This window comes from Triticum aestivum, chromosome 7B, assembly GCF_018294505.1.
Source record: "Triticum aestivum cultivar Chinese Spring chromosome 7B, IWGSC CS RefSeq v2.1, whole genome shotgun sequence".
Classification (NCBI taxonomy): domain Eukaryota; kingdom Viridiplantae; phylum Streptophyta; class Magnoliopsida; order Poales; family Poaceae; genus Triticum; species Triticum aestivum.
Window position 1 is genome coordinate 7,422,212 of NC_057813.1, and position 15,968 is coordinate 7,438,179.

Below are 15,968 nucleotides of genomic sequence, written 5' to 3' on the forward strand. Positions count from 1 at the left end.
GGGGTTAATTTAGGTGTTTCATATATTGTGTTAGCTAGCTAATTAATAGGGAGAAGTGTCCTCTCTTATGTCCGTGCTTGGTCGACGCTACGTACTATATACATAAGTGATCGAGAGAACCATTGAGTATAGAAGTTCGTCATGCATACCGAGAGAAGTGATCGATCGACCTCTCCTTCTCCGAGAGATTGGTCGAATAACAAGTTTTCGTATCATGTATCCGACGCTACTGGCTATATACATGTACAATCTAAACTCCTAATGTCTCAGTTGGTAGGTCGCGTTCCGGGTTTTATTTTCGTCCCACCATTTTCGTTCGATTTTTTTTATCCTCAATCCCACCTCCCACTTCCCCGTACCAAAAAGAAAACCAATCAAAACCAGGTAAAAAGGGAGCGATGCCTCCAGTCCTCGCACGCCTCGCACTCGCATGCCTCAATGAAAAAAGACCTACGAAAAAAGACCTACGAAAGAAAAAACAACCACAAAAAATCAGGCGACTCGCACGCACGAGCGAGGCCTCTAGATCCCGTCGCCACCGCCCGACACCGCCAGCCCCGTCCTCCTCCCTGGCTCCCGGCGCCGCCCGCCCCCCATCTCCTCCTGCGATCCTGGCGTCGCCCCGCCCCACCTTCTTCCTCACTCCCGGCGCTACCTATCGATCCCCTCGACGACACAGAGCCGCCATCCTCTCATGCGATCTCGCTGCCGCCACCCTCCGATCCGCTCCTCCTCTCCCGAGGATACGCATCCGCATCCGCCGACGCCGATACGGGCAGGCGCGGCCATCGTGGATCACGAGGATCCGGATGATGGGGCGGCAGAGATGGCCACGGATCTGTTACGGCGACGACGGCGCCGGATCCGCACCCACAGCATCCGGATGGAGGCCGGCGACGAACCCTAGCCTAGACGTCAGCATCGGGATCCAACCCCTGCTCTCGGTGCTGGGGCTAGGCATATGGGGGTGCTTGCTGCCGCGGTGGACCTCGACGCCGGCGACATCTGCAGCATCTCCCTCCCGTCGGGCTGCAGGACCTGTATGCCCAAGGTACGCCTCCTCCTCCTTCCTTTCCCCTCCCTACCAAGACTGCAGCTTGCTGATGTGTCGATTAGTGGTAGTGATGGATCTAGGATGAGGATAAACTGGCGAATAATCCAGCGGTCGGATGAGGATAAATGGGCGGCTGCAAACTCTGGTCCTCGCCGGCGTCGTGGTCGGAGGCCACGTTGACCCTGCCTTTGCATCTAGCGGCGCCGGGTTCTTCCCGTTGCTGCACCACCTCGCGGCCGAGGGAGACCAGGCGCTGGCGTGACCCCACTCCCGCTGCTGTTTTGTCTCGTCAGATAATCCATATCAGGTTAGTTCCATGCTGCTTCGCTCGACGGCAGTTATCGTTCTGGCTTGCTCTCTCGTGGGAAGTAGCATGTGGCTCTGTTAATTTATCAGAAGGTACATAAGATTTTGCAAGCAATCGTGGTACATGATTCGGTTTTTTGGGCTGACCTTATTATGCTTTGTTGTCTCAGCCTAACACGAAGGATGAGCATGTGAGGATTAAGGATGCAGGAGGCAAGGTCATCCGATGTAATGGTTACCGAGTGTCTGAAATACTTCTATGTCATGATTATCTGGTGTGCAACGACAAGGGCGACGACAGTGTGTCTCGACGAGCGTGAGCAATGGCAGCATCATCTCCGACTCCAAGTACCTGACCAAGACGCTGTCCAGGTCACACGTCGAGGACTTCCTCCTGGACAATGCCGCCTCCTTGGCTGTTGTTGTCGTCTCCTCAAATAAGTCGTATCAGGTTAGTTCCATTGCACTGCAAATACTACCACTTCTATTGGGCAAGCAACTACAACTTGAAAGTATAAGTCATATCAGGTTAGTTCCATCGTACGCCAGTGTCGTCTGGCACGCGAACTCAATTTCTTGCATCGCCCATTGTTGTTCATCTGCTGCTCTAACCAGTAACCATCCCTTGGTCCCGATACTTTCGAGCTCGCAAATATAACATTGATTGCTTGATTAGCATTATTTCTTTCAAGGACAAAACTAATTGTCGATTCTTTTTGGCTACATTAGAAGGATTTTGGATGCAGACCTATGTGGTTTCTTCATAGTACTAGGGAGCTGACAATAAAAAAACATGAGAATTCATCACCTATCTTAGCCACCGCAACCTGAACAAGGTTTGCCAACATCTAGCTTAATCCTTCTTAATGGTTGGTAGCAGACCTGTCCTACAAGCAGAAATCATCTACTTTGTGTTTGAATTTTCTAAATTACAGTAAAACATGTGCATACTTCAGTATGCACAAAGAACAGACCTAGACAATCTGTTGTAGGATCTGAGCTACTGAATATACATGTAGTAAGAAATACTTTTCCTTTGATCCTCTTTCATGTTCAAGTTCCTAATGAAGCTGCCATACAGCGCATTTAGGCTCTGGTCAACAAGTGGACGGACAGGTTGTCCATTCTTGTTGTTCTTGCGTGTCAAGATTCTTGGCTGCAGACTTGCAGGTATCAAGTATGAGTCGATGCTTAACTTTTGTCACGTTTCTTACTTACCACTGTTATTTCTAGCATTCAACATACATGAACTGAATAGACCAATGGCATTACATGTTTCGTAGGCATGTTTCTAAATGCTAATTAGCATTTCTCAGTTCTGCAGATACACCATGATTGCAGCAGGTGTTGGAAGAAATCATCCGATGGTCATAACTGACAAAGGAAGTGCTTTGTATACGGACAAGCTGGGGACGAGTTCACTAAGGAGTGGTTGACTCCCTCTCCTATTGCTTTTTTTATGGTTGATAGATGACACAACTAGAAGTGCAGCAAATACAACTTATATTGTCACCTGTTCTTAGAACCTACTTGTTTGGGTGATAATGAAACCAATAAAAATATTTATGACATGAGCATATACATAAGTTATATTGTTTAGGACCATGGGGTGGTTCTGACAATTTTATGGGAATTTGACCATATGGGAAACTCATTTCCCACTGTGTTTTTACACTGCTGTTATTTTTGTGTTCTCCCTGACTCCATGTTGTTCCAAATTTGGTGCAGGGACTAAGGTGTCACCACTCCCCTGCCTTGTTACTAAAGCAACTAATGTTGTTTGTGGTGCTGACTTCACTATCTAACTGTCATCGGTTGAGGGATCTTCCGTACTGTATGGCCTTCCTGAAACTATGAAACTTAAAGATTAGCACGCTCTTTTTTCTTTCAGATAAAGCAAAAGGCTTTGATCATCTTCTCATGATAAAATATTTAGATAATTATCTGCTTTGGTTGTTATTAGTGGGGTTTTCCTTCGTCATTTCTTTGAAGATGTATTTAGTTCTTCTGTGCTATTCAGTACATCAGGACTTCCTCGGTACGGCTAACTTGGTCATGGAAGCGATAATCAGGTTGGTTGCTACTATGTTAACACACGACACCTACTAAATTTGCAACACTAGAGGCGGGGACTCCTAGACCTATGCTAATTGATTTAATTAATTATTATTATTATTCGTTAGGCGTCCAAACAGGCAGCTGAGCGTTGGACATGGCCTTATGCCTCCGAATAATATGTTCATACCCCATAAGTTCTTTGCAATATTCATACACCCAATTCAGTACTATTTTCCATATTTTAACTTTACGTACTGTTTTTATTATCTGCTGTTAATTATAAGTACCAATCAAAAACTGTTAATTATAAGTGCATAGCATAGCCCTATATTTATTGTGTTCAGTGACCTTTTTTATGAAAATCATTGCTACGAGTCACCATTTTATAATTGGTGTTCATATCCTAATCCTTTTGTATTTGCAAGATCACTCCTTAATGTTAAGAGGGGAGGGATGATTTTAAGGATATTTTTGTAAAAGGAGGACATTGACAAAAACATTGAATACAAGGAGCTTGCAACCATGATGGAATGGTACAACGGCAGTGATAAGAATTGTGCATTCTTTTTTTTTAACACAAACTAATATGTGGATACTAGGAATATGGCTGAATTAATAAACATTGTTACTTTCTTTTTGCATCCAGAATCTTTGCGTGGTAGCCTGCTTGCCGCCCAGATAGTGAGCCCCTGAGCTCCTGAAGAAAGGACAGTTGAAGGAAATGGTAAAGTTACTTATAAATGTCTTGCTTCTTAAGTATTTTACCATTTATTGAAGATGCAGTGTTTTTTAATTGTTGCTAAGCCAATTATGAACAAACACTTTGTGCTAAACATCTTGTAATTCTTGTCCGACGATATACATTATTTGATGCCTCAAGAAAGAAGCGAACACAAAGGATCCTACGCCAAAGGATGAAGAGGTCGAGGAAGTGATGGAAGGGGGTGCGTGGAGGAGGACAGGTGCATGGTGAAGCTGGCGTGATGGCTGCGAAGGTCAAAGGAGAGAAGGCTAGCACTGGACTTATTTTGGAGTCTCTTGACAGGCACATCGCACATCAACCTTGGGTGATTTAAGTGAGGGTGGTTCTATCTTTTCCGCCCTCTAATTTCTGTCAATGACTAAAGATAGATGATTAGGGAAAATTTTAAAATATTAGCATGGATTATTGGCCATGCTGAGTTTTTTACTCTCTCTGCTATGGTGTTACAGTTATAGAGGTCTTGCAGACAACTTAGGGGGTGTTTGTTTCCAGGGACTTTTTGGTGTAGGGACTAGAAAAAGTCCCTCTTAGAAACTTTTTAATCAAACAGGAGGAACTACTAGGGACTAAAAGTTGCTTTTTGGGACTAAATGAAGAAGACTCTCAAGGAGAGTCTTTTTTTGGGACTTTTTGAGACTTTTTCAACAATGCCCCTCCCTGCACCCATTGCCCCACCGGCTCATGGTGTTGTTTGGTTGTTATTTTTCTGTATACTAGCGGTAACATGGTCATTTAATAACTCCAGGGAGGGACTAGCGACTTTTTAGTCCCTGGAAAGCAAACAGGGAGGGACTTTTTAGTTGGGACAAGTCTTAGGACTTATGAATCAAACAAGGCCTTAGATTGATGTGTTTTGTCGACTATCTTTTTTGAGCAGAATAACTGTTGGGTAGCCCCAACAGTAATTGTCGATACTGCAGGTTTAATGGATGGTAAAGTTATCCGTTGCTATTTTGCATTTGATTCATCTGCAAATTAGTACTAACTGATAAAAGATACATATTACACGAATCCATGAAATGTAGTACTTAACCATGTTCATTGATCTATAGATTAAGATAACTTGTATTGACAAAAATAAACATTATTCCTGAAGAGAAAATGCCTCTACATGTTCTCCTTCAGTGTGTTGCAGAAAAACCATCCATACACCATCTTTGTGTGTGTGTATATATAAAAATTTCCCCTATTCTACAAAACATTTATGGTACTATATATTTCAGGTTGGAAGAATCCAATCAAGACTTGACATGGAGTGACAATGCCCTCCTATCAAGGGGACATCAAATACCGAGGGAAAATCTCTCTCAAATAATAGAATATAGTTATTTTGTTCCAGTACAACTTTCTTTCGTTTTCATCCTTGCTTCGATGTAGATAGTATGAGGACAGAGATTACAAGACACCTGACAATAAATTATTTATTAGATTTGGAAACATAATCTGAGAAGTAAGGGCATCTAAAGTGCTTCCCCTAAAATTTAACTCCTCAAAAGGCTCTCCAAATTCTACTCAAATTTTGAGGAGTTACAGGTTGTTACACCCAACCCTTCCCCTAAAACTTACCTGTGTAAGTTCTAGGAGGGAGTGGATGACGAATGTTGGAAGACTTTCAAAGTTAGGGATGATGAGAAATAATAACAATTACATTAAGATCCGTAGACCACCTAGCGACGACTACAAGCACTGAAGCGAGCTGAAGGCGCACCACTGTCATCGCCCCTCCCTTGTTGGAGCCGGGCAAGATAGTCGGGAAGTCGTCGTGCCAAGGCCCTATAGAACCAACACACCAGAACATCAACCGTCACAGATGAAGAGTGTAGATCAAAAGGATCCAAACTGAAAACACACGAACGAAGATGAACGACGAACAGATCCGAGCAAATCCACCAAAGATAGATCCGCTGGAGACACACCTCCACGCGCCCATCGATGATGCTAGACGCATCACCGGAACGAGGGCTGGGCGAGGGACCTTTATTCCATCTTCAGGGAGCCGCCGCTGTCTCGCCTTCCTGAGCAGGACACAAACCCTAACAAAGCTCGAATATATATATATATATATACAGGGCCCTCCCACCGACAAGGGCCGAGATCCACTCCGTCTCCATGGCCCTAAGGCCACCGAAGATGGGACGGACCGGCGGCGGCGCCGGCGGCATGCAGAGAACCCTAACTTTTTGGAGGCGGCGACTGGGTAGGATGTTGTATGTGCATGGGGATAAGTTAGGATTGACTCCCAAAAGTTGCTGCTCGGCTCTGCGCATCTTCGCCCTCCTCATCGCCATCCACGCGGGCTGGTTAGGCTGGGTGGCGGCGGGGCTTTCTCCTCCCCGTCCGCCTCTGGTGGCGCAGGGTGCCGTGGGTCCAACGAGGGTGTGGCGCTATATGCAGGGTGTGGCAGCGGGCTGGTGGCGTGGCTGAGGTGGTGGGGGTGCATGCGCGTCCTGGAGTCTGGTCGGGCCTTCCTCCCCAGCTTTTGGACGATGGCGTGCGGCGCGGGTGGGCTTCTCTTGGGCCCATCCTTGACGGTGGATCTACCCTCCTCTTCGGCAGACATGCGGTTGTTGTGGCCTCTCGCCAGTCTGCACCAGTAGTCGTGGTGGGGCGAAGCAGGGGTGCTTCGGCAGGGGGGGGGGGGGGGGGAGGTCGGTAGGAGGGACGAGGGCTCCACCGTTGTTGAGTCGCATGTCGCCGGCATAGGAGGTGTGCCAGTTGTGGCCATGTGTCGCTCCTCCCCCTTCCCCTTTCCCCAGCCTGGTGCTTTCTGTCAACGCTTCAGGTGGGACGGGCGTTGTCGGTTCAGGCGGTGGTTGGAGTTGGCGGAGCTATTTGAAGCCACCCCCTTTGATGTTCTCATGGCGGTCTAGGTGCAGAGCCGCGGCCCTGGCGATGGGAGGCGCATTGATCTTGGGCGGATTTGCGCGGCTTGGGTGCGGGCGAGCAAACATGGCAGCGCAGGCGGCATGGATGCGGGTGGTTGGCAGAGTAGGGGTGCGACGGGGGGAGTCAGAGCACCAGGGTACATAACTTGCCCAATCTTTGTACTAGCCATTGGCGGCGACGTCCGTAGATGTTGTTTCCTTCTTGCAGTCTCCGCCACGGTACTCTCACTCCCTTCGTGTTGCTCTGGGTGAAAACTTGATCCACGGGATCAGACGATGGCGGGTATCCGTGGTCCTGCCCTTCTTGGAGGTGCCGTTTTGGAGTACCCGCTCCGGCGTTGGCCGTCTCACCTCTCCTTGGTGGATCACTCATGTGGTTGTCCGTCGGCTAGAAGCGGTTCTTCTGTGCTCATTCGTAGTATGCTTGGTAGTCGTTGGGGTGGTTTGTCGGCACCTTTGTATCTTGCTTTGGATGTGTGTTGAGTGCGGTGGTGGCGTGTGTTTGTATCGGTCTTCTCGGATGTATGAGGTGATGGTTGCTTTATTTTATAATATAAAGGGGGGGGGGGCTTTTTCTTAATTAGGGGATTGTGTCCTAGAGAGATAGAGAGGGCTAGAAAGAAAGATGGAGCGAGGGTGGGAAAGAGAAGGTTAGGGAGAGAGATGGAGAGTGGTAGACAAAGTGGGGAACGAGAGATAGATATGCAATGTATTCACAGGTGCAATTAGATTAAAACAAACTAAAAAGCCCGTGGCATCACACGGGCATTCTACAGGAGTCGGTCGGTCATCACGCATACGACGAGAGAGCGGCTGCATGCATGAATGAATGGGCCGGATTTCTAAAATGGATTTTTGGAGCACCGGGGCAACGAAGCACGTTATTTTGAATTGCTCAAAAAAGGTGTTTCAAAGATTTGAATAATACGCATGCATGTGGTTTAAGTACCGGTGAAATTTCATTCAATAGTACGTTGTATTATGTGTTGCACAAAAGAGACAAATTTTCAGCCAAAAACAACAAAAACCAAGTGCATGTGTTTTGTCTTTTTTGTATCTTTTATACATGCGAGCACGTATATTGCTGAAAATTTGACCCCTTACACTGCACTGCTATATATGTGTGCCCACAAAAATTTGAAAATTTTTGAGCCGTAAAAATCTGGTTTTTTGAACTTCAAAAGAGCAGGCACTATGTGCCCGTGCTCAGATGTCAATATTCGCCGGGTTTCACACTTTAAGGACCAGCTCGCGCAGTCGGTCTAGGTACATTAAATTGTCATTAGTCATTACGAACGCGGAGATCTTATGTCGTCGCGGTCATGCGAGGCAGTCTACACGGAAGCATAGGCATAAAATGCAATATTGGAGCCCTAATCTTCATGGGTAGTGACCGTGATGGGGAAAGAAGTGACTGGACTTGCAGCTTCTGAACTAACACCTGAGCTCAGCTCGTGGTGACACTTCAAGTGCAAATTACACGGAGGCACGCGCACGACACGACGGATTCAAGTTCAAGATGACGAAGGGCATGCTCGGCAACGTCGTGTTCGTTGGAATTATGTCAGACGCATTGACAATTAGGCTTGTCTTCTCCCAAAGTCCCAATGGTGACGCGGATTAAATTGAAGAGGAAACTGCATAAACCACCAACTATTGATATTGATTTTGCACAAAACATCTACTATACGGGTTTGTTAGACAGAATAATAAATATTGATATAATCTGTTGAGGCTATTTCTAATCCAATGTTTACATAATCTTGTTATGCAGATGTCATGTGTGAAACTCTTTTCAGTTGTATTGTCTTGAACCGTTTAGGATGGCACAACCAGTTTCTACCACAACTATTGCGGTATCAAATATCAAGGTGAGGCACTTATATGTGATTATCAGTCAAGATGAGCTATAACAAGTTGAAGGTCCAGCTATCTCCAGGGGTTCACTACCACAGACCGATGGGTTTGAATTTTGATGTGTGTGTGAGTGGGGTGTAAGAGGAAATTTGAGCTGACTGCATCATGCACAACTGCCAGAGGTGGAAAGTTTGGACAGAGGGTGGAGAGACAAAAATAGTGGATGAAATAAGAGAAAGAAAAGAAGATGAGGAGTTATTTAATGGTAAAAGAATTGTCAATAACACCACCCTATTTGGACGAGTATCCTAAAGGTTTATGTTAAACTACAAAAATATGTATGCTCTGTAGCAACGGATGGGCAATTAACTTGCGATGGATTCAGGGAAAGACACCATCGAGTTAATGTCTAGCGGGGGAAAGGAGCCATGGACGTGGTTGCACAAGACACCAATTTACCTGGAGGACACCCTTGGCACCGAAAATTGACCTAGGAGGGCCAGATCGATGTCACGGATCGCCCGAGGTATAAATCGTATTGTATGAAGCCCATGGCACCAGAAAATCGCCATGGGATGGCCATATTGATGTCGTTGTTGAATCCAGCTACTCACCGTGACATATATGTGCTCACCGCAACTCATCAGATCTGACCAAAACAGATAACCGGGGAGGGGATGGGCGACATAGCGATTGATGGGAGGGGAGGGGATGGTGAGCGTGGATGGAAGGTGGCAGCGAGAAAGAGTGAGAGGGGCGGTTGCGGTGAGAGAATTGGTTGCGAGGGGGACACGAGGTCCATTATGCTAGAGTCAACACGAGGTCAGAAGTTTTGCGAGAAGGAAACTATCCAGACGTTGGCAACATTATTTGATAGCTGTCTGGGATAGACAACGACATCTCATCGTGCAATATGATAAGTAAAGTCTTTTGTCTATTGTAATCATGGTTTATTGTTATTTCTAATAGCTTCACTTGTATATTTATCTTCCCTATGCATCCATCGGCCAATACATTTTATACGTAATCTATAAAGAGGCACGTCGTCTATATATTATGGACCCTATTAAAACATCACAATAGTTAGAGGATAAAAATTTGAGGCATGCACCGAAATTAAAAAGTTTTGCAAGGGATTTCAAAGAAGCACTCAAAATAAAGCTGCCTGGTTGAAATTCCGATATATCTAAATGACAACATTTATTTCCGTTTGGTATTTCAACGAGTATAGACGGGTAATGAATTCATAATAAAAACATTTATTTTTGTTATCACTATATTCTTTATATTATTAATTAAAAAAATTACAGGAATGTGTCTGACTATTTTGTTTTTCATTTTATGCTTTGGTGGAACAGTAAAGAATTGGTCAAGCCGATTTACAGGGTGAGTATTGTCCGTTACATGATTTAAGACCTTCGGCGTGAAATTTTCATGCTAACTACATATAATATTTGTGCAAGATGGGTATGAGTTGAGGAAACAGTTTTTATTATACTTGCTAAAACATTGCGGGGATGAAGCTAAAGGCATCTTTCCTAATATTGTGAAAGAATTTTTTAAGCGCATCATCTAGATATTGATAGTTTTGTAATATATGTTAAGGTCGAGCATCGCTCAGTTTATTACATGCACATGTCATTAATCTTTTTTGTTATCAATTTACATTGCAAAATTGGACTTCAATTATTCAATAATTGTGTGTCTGTTATATTGTTTGTACGTGTGAAATGTAACATGTAACTCTTGCAAACTATTTCAAGAGCCCGTGGTAACGCACGGGCACTCTACTAGTATGTATAAGATCTCTTAATTACAATCCCCTAGCATTTGAAATCAACTTCCACATAGTATTCTCCGGCTTTATTGATAACGTGGTCAAGAAAGAATCCCGCCAATTCCTCTTGAATTGCTTTCAAGCGATCTGGTTCTAGGAGTTCATTCCGCATCTGCCACGTCTAATTTGAAGAAGGGGGTTAATTAATACATATATATGAATGAAACTCAACAGAAATGATGGTGTAATAAAATGAAATTGTGAATATTATTGCTTACGCACTTTATATTGTCTTTTAGAGTAGCCCCGCTGGTTTTTGAAAGTCGCGTTGTGGATGAATTCGCACACGTAGTATCCACATAAATCATTCCCTTGTTCCTGCCACAAGCACTTTACGAGAAATAGAGGTCAATCAAACTGATAATGAAACATTATAAATGGTATTGATGGAAGTATAGCTATAGAATCAACGGAGATGCACGCAACTAGCTAGCTAGTAGTACTTACTTTCGGGTATATATATCGCAGCTCCTTCGGCAGTCCCGGAGCTTTTGCGATGAACTGTTTCCAAACCCTGCAAGACAAAGAAAATAATTATTATTACTTGAGATATCAGAAAATGAACAAAAAGTTGCCGATATGGTGCGATAATGATCGATTGAACTTACTTGTTGAGCAATTCAGTCATGTCCGCATAGGTTTCGGGATCTTTCCGTCTTGAGTCTAAGACGGTTACTAGTCCCCGCTCAAGCTTAATCTCCAGAAGAACATAGTGATACCTGCGCACGCATGCATAACTCATCAATTACATTACTATAACCTCGCTCGAGTAATAAGGGAAACCGAATATGCACACGACAGTAACACTCACTTGCCGTTGTAAGGAAAGAGTATGGTATCTTTGTTTTGATTTTTGATCAACGATCGTAGTAAGTTGTCCTCGGCCTCTTTGACGTCCTTTTTAACCAGAAATTCATCTATGATATTTGTGTTAATGAACCCAATATCATAAATTTCTTGTTTTTTGCACTCGACGATCTTCAATCTGCATAATATATTGAGGATAATTAATTATAAATACATGCAATGAAAGAGCCGAGCTATATATAGAGACTTAATGACAGAAATAGTACTTACAGACAGTAGCAAAATACCATTAGTTTATCGAGGGCCTTTTGATTGAAGAACGCGAAGAACTCATCAAATGGAACAGTCAACAGATCAGTTGCAACGAGGTCGTGCTCCTCTTTAATATTCAAATACAAAGCATTCGTCCCCCGAGACTCTCTACAGGATTTCATGTACCAATTATGGAATCTTCGCATCATTGTTGTCAGAGATTTTTCATCTTTGACGAGAGGCTTCCCGTACTCGTATCCGTGTTCGTCCACCTCCAAGAAATCAGGAAGTTGATCGTCAGGCAGGTAATCTGCAAGATTGCCATAACCGGCCACCGTCCCCGGAGCATTAGACACATTGAGCGGGGGGCACGATTGTTGTGCTTGTTTGCCGAGCTGGGCAATTTTTTCCCTCTGCTCGTTCTTTTAACCTTTTATCACTGACAGTACTTCCCGACCGCTGGGCTTCGAGATATGTCTATTCAGTAATGCGATGATAGTTGGTTCTCGGCGGAGACTTTGGTGGTTTCCTCAGGGCATCGATAGTGTGCTTTGCTTTCACCGGATCTACCTTCTCCTCCGGAGGTGGATGTCTCTTTGCTTTCACCCCTTCAAAGAACTCCTTCACGTGGGTCCGCACAATCGTATCGTTTTCCTCCTCGGCCCTCTCGTACTGTAACTTCTCTAGAGGCTTGAGAGGTGGACCGTATCTGTATTGCCTCCCGCCTCTGGTTGTGCTGTTAGACGCCGGAGCAGATGGAGCGGCTGCGGCGTCTGTCTTCTTTTGTGCTTGCTTACGAGGCGGAGGAGAAGGAGTACGATGTGCTGGAGCAGCTGGGGCAGCGGCGGGTCTCTTCCGCCCTTGCTGGCGAGGCTGAGAAGGAGGAGACTGCTGGCTGCTCGGGAGCGCCGGCGCAGGCGGAGAAGGAGGCGGAGTGCCGCCACGCGTGCTTTGATCGTCACTCGCTGGAGGAGGAGGCGGTGGAGGAGGCGGAGTGCCCTGACTCGCCGGAGGAGGAGGAGGAGGCGGAGGCGTCCAATTCGGAAGGTTGATGAGCTCCTTCTGCCATAGGCATGGAGTCTTCAGAGCAGAACCCAGCCTAGTCTCCCCTTCACCGGCAGGGTGGTCAAGCAGGAGGTCCTCAAATCCCTCCATTATTTCATCCACCATCACCCTAGCATATCCTTCTGGAATCGGCCGGCAGTGAAAAGTTGCGCCTTTTTCAGTAGGATAAACAGAGCCAACAACTGCCTTGACCTTCAAATTCATCCATCGCGTCATTAGGTGGCAATTTTGAGTCCCCTTGATAGCATCCACGGGATAGCTGGCAGGAGCCATCAAGACATGCTCCGGTTGAAGCAGCTCCGTGGAAGCCATGCTGCTTCTCCACTGAGATGGCGGGGTAGCTTCGGCAGGTCGTTTGCTGCGATCTGCTGCTTCTCGTTCTTCTTCTCGTTCCTCTAGCCCCATTACCCTTTCGTGCAGCGCCTGCAGTTGGCCCTGCTCTAGTTTCTTCCTCCTCTCGTGGGTTTTGTAACCCCCTGCGTCCAGAAAACCAACCTTCCACGGAATGGAGCCTGGCGTGCCTCGTGTCCGTCCAGGGTGCTCAGGATTGCCGAGGGCCATTGTGAGCTCGTCCTTCTCCCTGTCTGGTACGAACGTCCCTTGCCGCGCTGCATTGACATAGTGTCGAAGGTTCTTGACTGGTATTTCCAGTTGCTCGTCCGTCCAACAGCACCTCCCTGATACAGGGTCCAAGGTTCCGCCAGCCCCGAAGAACCAAGTCCGGCAACGGTCTGGCCATCTCATTGTCTCTGGTTCGATCCCTTTTTCACGCAGATCATTCTCAGCCTTGGACCAATTAGGCCGGGCTTTGAGGTAGCCACCTGACCCCGTGCGATGGTGAAGCTTCTTCTTCGCAGCATTTTGCTTGTTTGTCGCCGAAATCTTCTTACTCTTTTCTGATGTCTTGTGGGCCACAAATGCGGGCCAGTGATCTTTGATCTTCTCATATTTGCCGATGAATTCTGGTGTCTTTTTTTGTCGACAAACTTGTTCAGCTCTTTCCTCCACCTCCTGAATAGGGTTGCCATGTTCTTAAGAGCACAAGACTTGATTAATTGCTCTTTAACTGGCTTCTCCGGATCCTCCTCTGGCGCTAGGGTGAAATTTTCCTTCAGCTGAGTCCAAAGATCTTCTTTCTTCATACCATTGACATAAGATACCTCAGGGTCTTCCTCCTTAGGCTTATACCATTGCTGGATGCTGATCGGGATCTTGTCCCTAATAAGAACCCCGCACTGATAAGAAAATGCGTTCTTTGTCCGGATGGGTTCAATTGGTTCGCTGTCGGGCGCGATTTCTCTGATCTCAAACCTTTCATTCGAGCTCAACTTTTTCTTCGGGCCTCGTCTCCTTACCGAAGTTGTGGTCGATCCGGAGGGCTAGAAATTAAAAGGAAGAAAGACGAGAGTAATTAATATGTGTACATATACCAAAACAATGGATGCATCAATTAACTAGTCAGCACGGGCTTAACTAATATATATATACCTGGCCGGACTCGGTTCAGTCCCCGGAGCAGTCAGCATGGTCTCCTTCTTGTACCTCCATTGTGTCACCGGAGCCATCATGAACATAGCCCTCTTCTTGTACCGGCATTAATGGGACGAAGTCATCATGAACATAGCCCTCTTCTTCACCCAGTCCTTCCTGACGAACGACGTCGATGAAAAATGACGCAACGACATCAGTTCCTTCTGCGATTATCTCCCCCAACATCTCTTCTGTTGCTTCGTCTCGGTAGTGCTCCATAGTTTCTGCAAATATTTACAACATGTCAATTATTCTTCAAACATGCATGGTACAGATGGATATATATTAGTGGCAAACGTAGAACTAGCTAGCTAATCACAATAAGGAATCATGTTAATTAGTGGCCTCGACGCTGCTTCTCTAGGGTTTAGGGTGGCCTCGACACAACTCTTCAAGGGTTTAGGGTGTCCTCGACGACAACGCTCTTTTAACTTGGTAAATTTGGGTGGCCTCAAGAGAGTTTGTCGGGTAGGGGCACAGCGGGAGGGGGTAGAGACCAACATCGTTTTTTCTCTAGGGTTTGGGTGTCCTCGAGAGTTTTGGTCGAGCGAGAGGGCCGAGGGGGGTTATATCGACAACGATAGAGGAGAAGATCGAAGAAAAAAAAGAAGAAAAAAAAGAGGAGAAGAAGAAAGGAATAGAGGAGAAGAAGAAAAAATAGAAAATATTCTATTTTTCTTCTTCTCCTCTATTCCTTTCTTCTTCTCCTCTTCTTTTTCTTCTTTTTTCCTCTTCTTATTTTACTTTTTCCTCTACACTAAACTAAAATGCACTAACCTAAAACCTAATACTAACAACCTAAATAAAAAATTAATACATATAAAAAACATATATAAACAAAAAAAATGCTTCAAGGGTTCGGGGTGGCCCTGACGACAACGCTTCAAGGGTTTGGGGTGGCCTCGACGACAACGCTCTTTTAACTTGGTAAATTTGGGTGGCCAAGAGAGTTTGTCGGGTAGGGGCGCAGCGGGAGGGGGTATAGACCAACATCGTTTTTTCTCTAGGGTTTGGGTGTCCTCGAGAGTTTTGGTCGAGCGAGAGGACCGAGGGGGGGGGGTATATCGACGACGATAGAGGAGAAGATCGAAGAAAAAAAAGAAGAAAAAAAGAGGAGAAGAAGAAAGGAATAGAGGAGAAGAAGTTTCTATTTTTTCTTCTTCTCCTCTATTCCTTTCTTCTTCTCCTCCTCTTTTTCTTCTTTTTTCCTCTTCTTATTTTACTTTTTCCTCTACACTAAACTAAAATGCAATAACCTAAAACCTAATACTAATTAACAGCCTAAATAAAAAATTAATACATATATTAAAAAACATACATAAACAAAAAATGGTATGAACATTATATTTAGGTTGTTAGTATATACACATACATAAACATACATATATACACATATACACAAAAAAATACACATATACACAAAAAAATTGCATATATACACATATACAAAAAAAATGCAGGGCAAGGGCGGCGGCGCGGCGGTCTCCCAGGGCAGGGGGGACGGCGCGGCGGCGGCGCAGGGCAGGGGCGCCCCAACAGGGCAGGGGCGGCGGG

At 45.4% G+C, this 15,968-nt stretch overlaps 1 long non-coding RNA gene across 17 annotated transcripts; it reads left to right on the forward strand.

Moving 5' to 3' along the window:
- Positions 1-411: 411 nt before the first annotated feature.
- On the forward strand, positions 412-5,618 carry LOC123162048 (uncharacterized). Of its 17 annotated transcripts, none has more exons than XR_006481012.1 (9): positions 415-1,051; positions 1,117-1,361; positions 1,531-1,811; positions 2,442-2,530; positions 2,677-2,791; positions 3,089-3,951; positions 4,065-4,142; positions 4,299-4,494; positions 5,405-5,618. It is a non-coding gene; the product is annotated as an uncharacterized lncRNA (long non-coding RNA). The 17 variants fall into 17 exon arrangements; XR_006481009.1 differs by lacking the exon at positions 5,405-5,618 and having other exon boundaries at positions 3,089-3,432; positions 3,844-3,951; positions 4,299-5,028; XR_006481014.1 differs by lacking the exon at positions 5,405-5,618 and having other exon boundaries at positions 412-1,051; positions 1,117-1,453; positions 4,299-5,028.
- Positions 5,619-15,968: the final 10,350 nt, after the last annotated feature.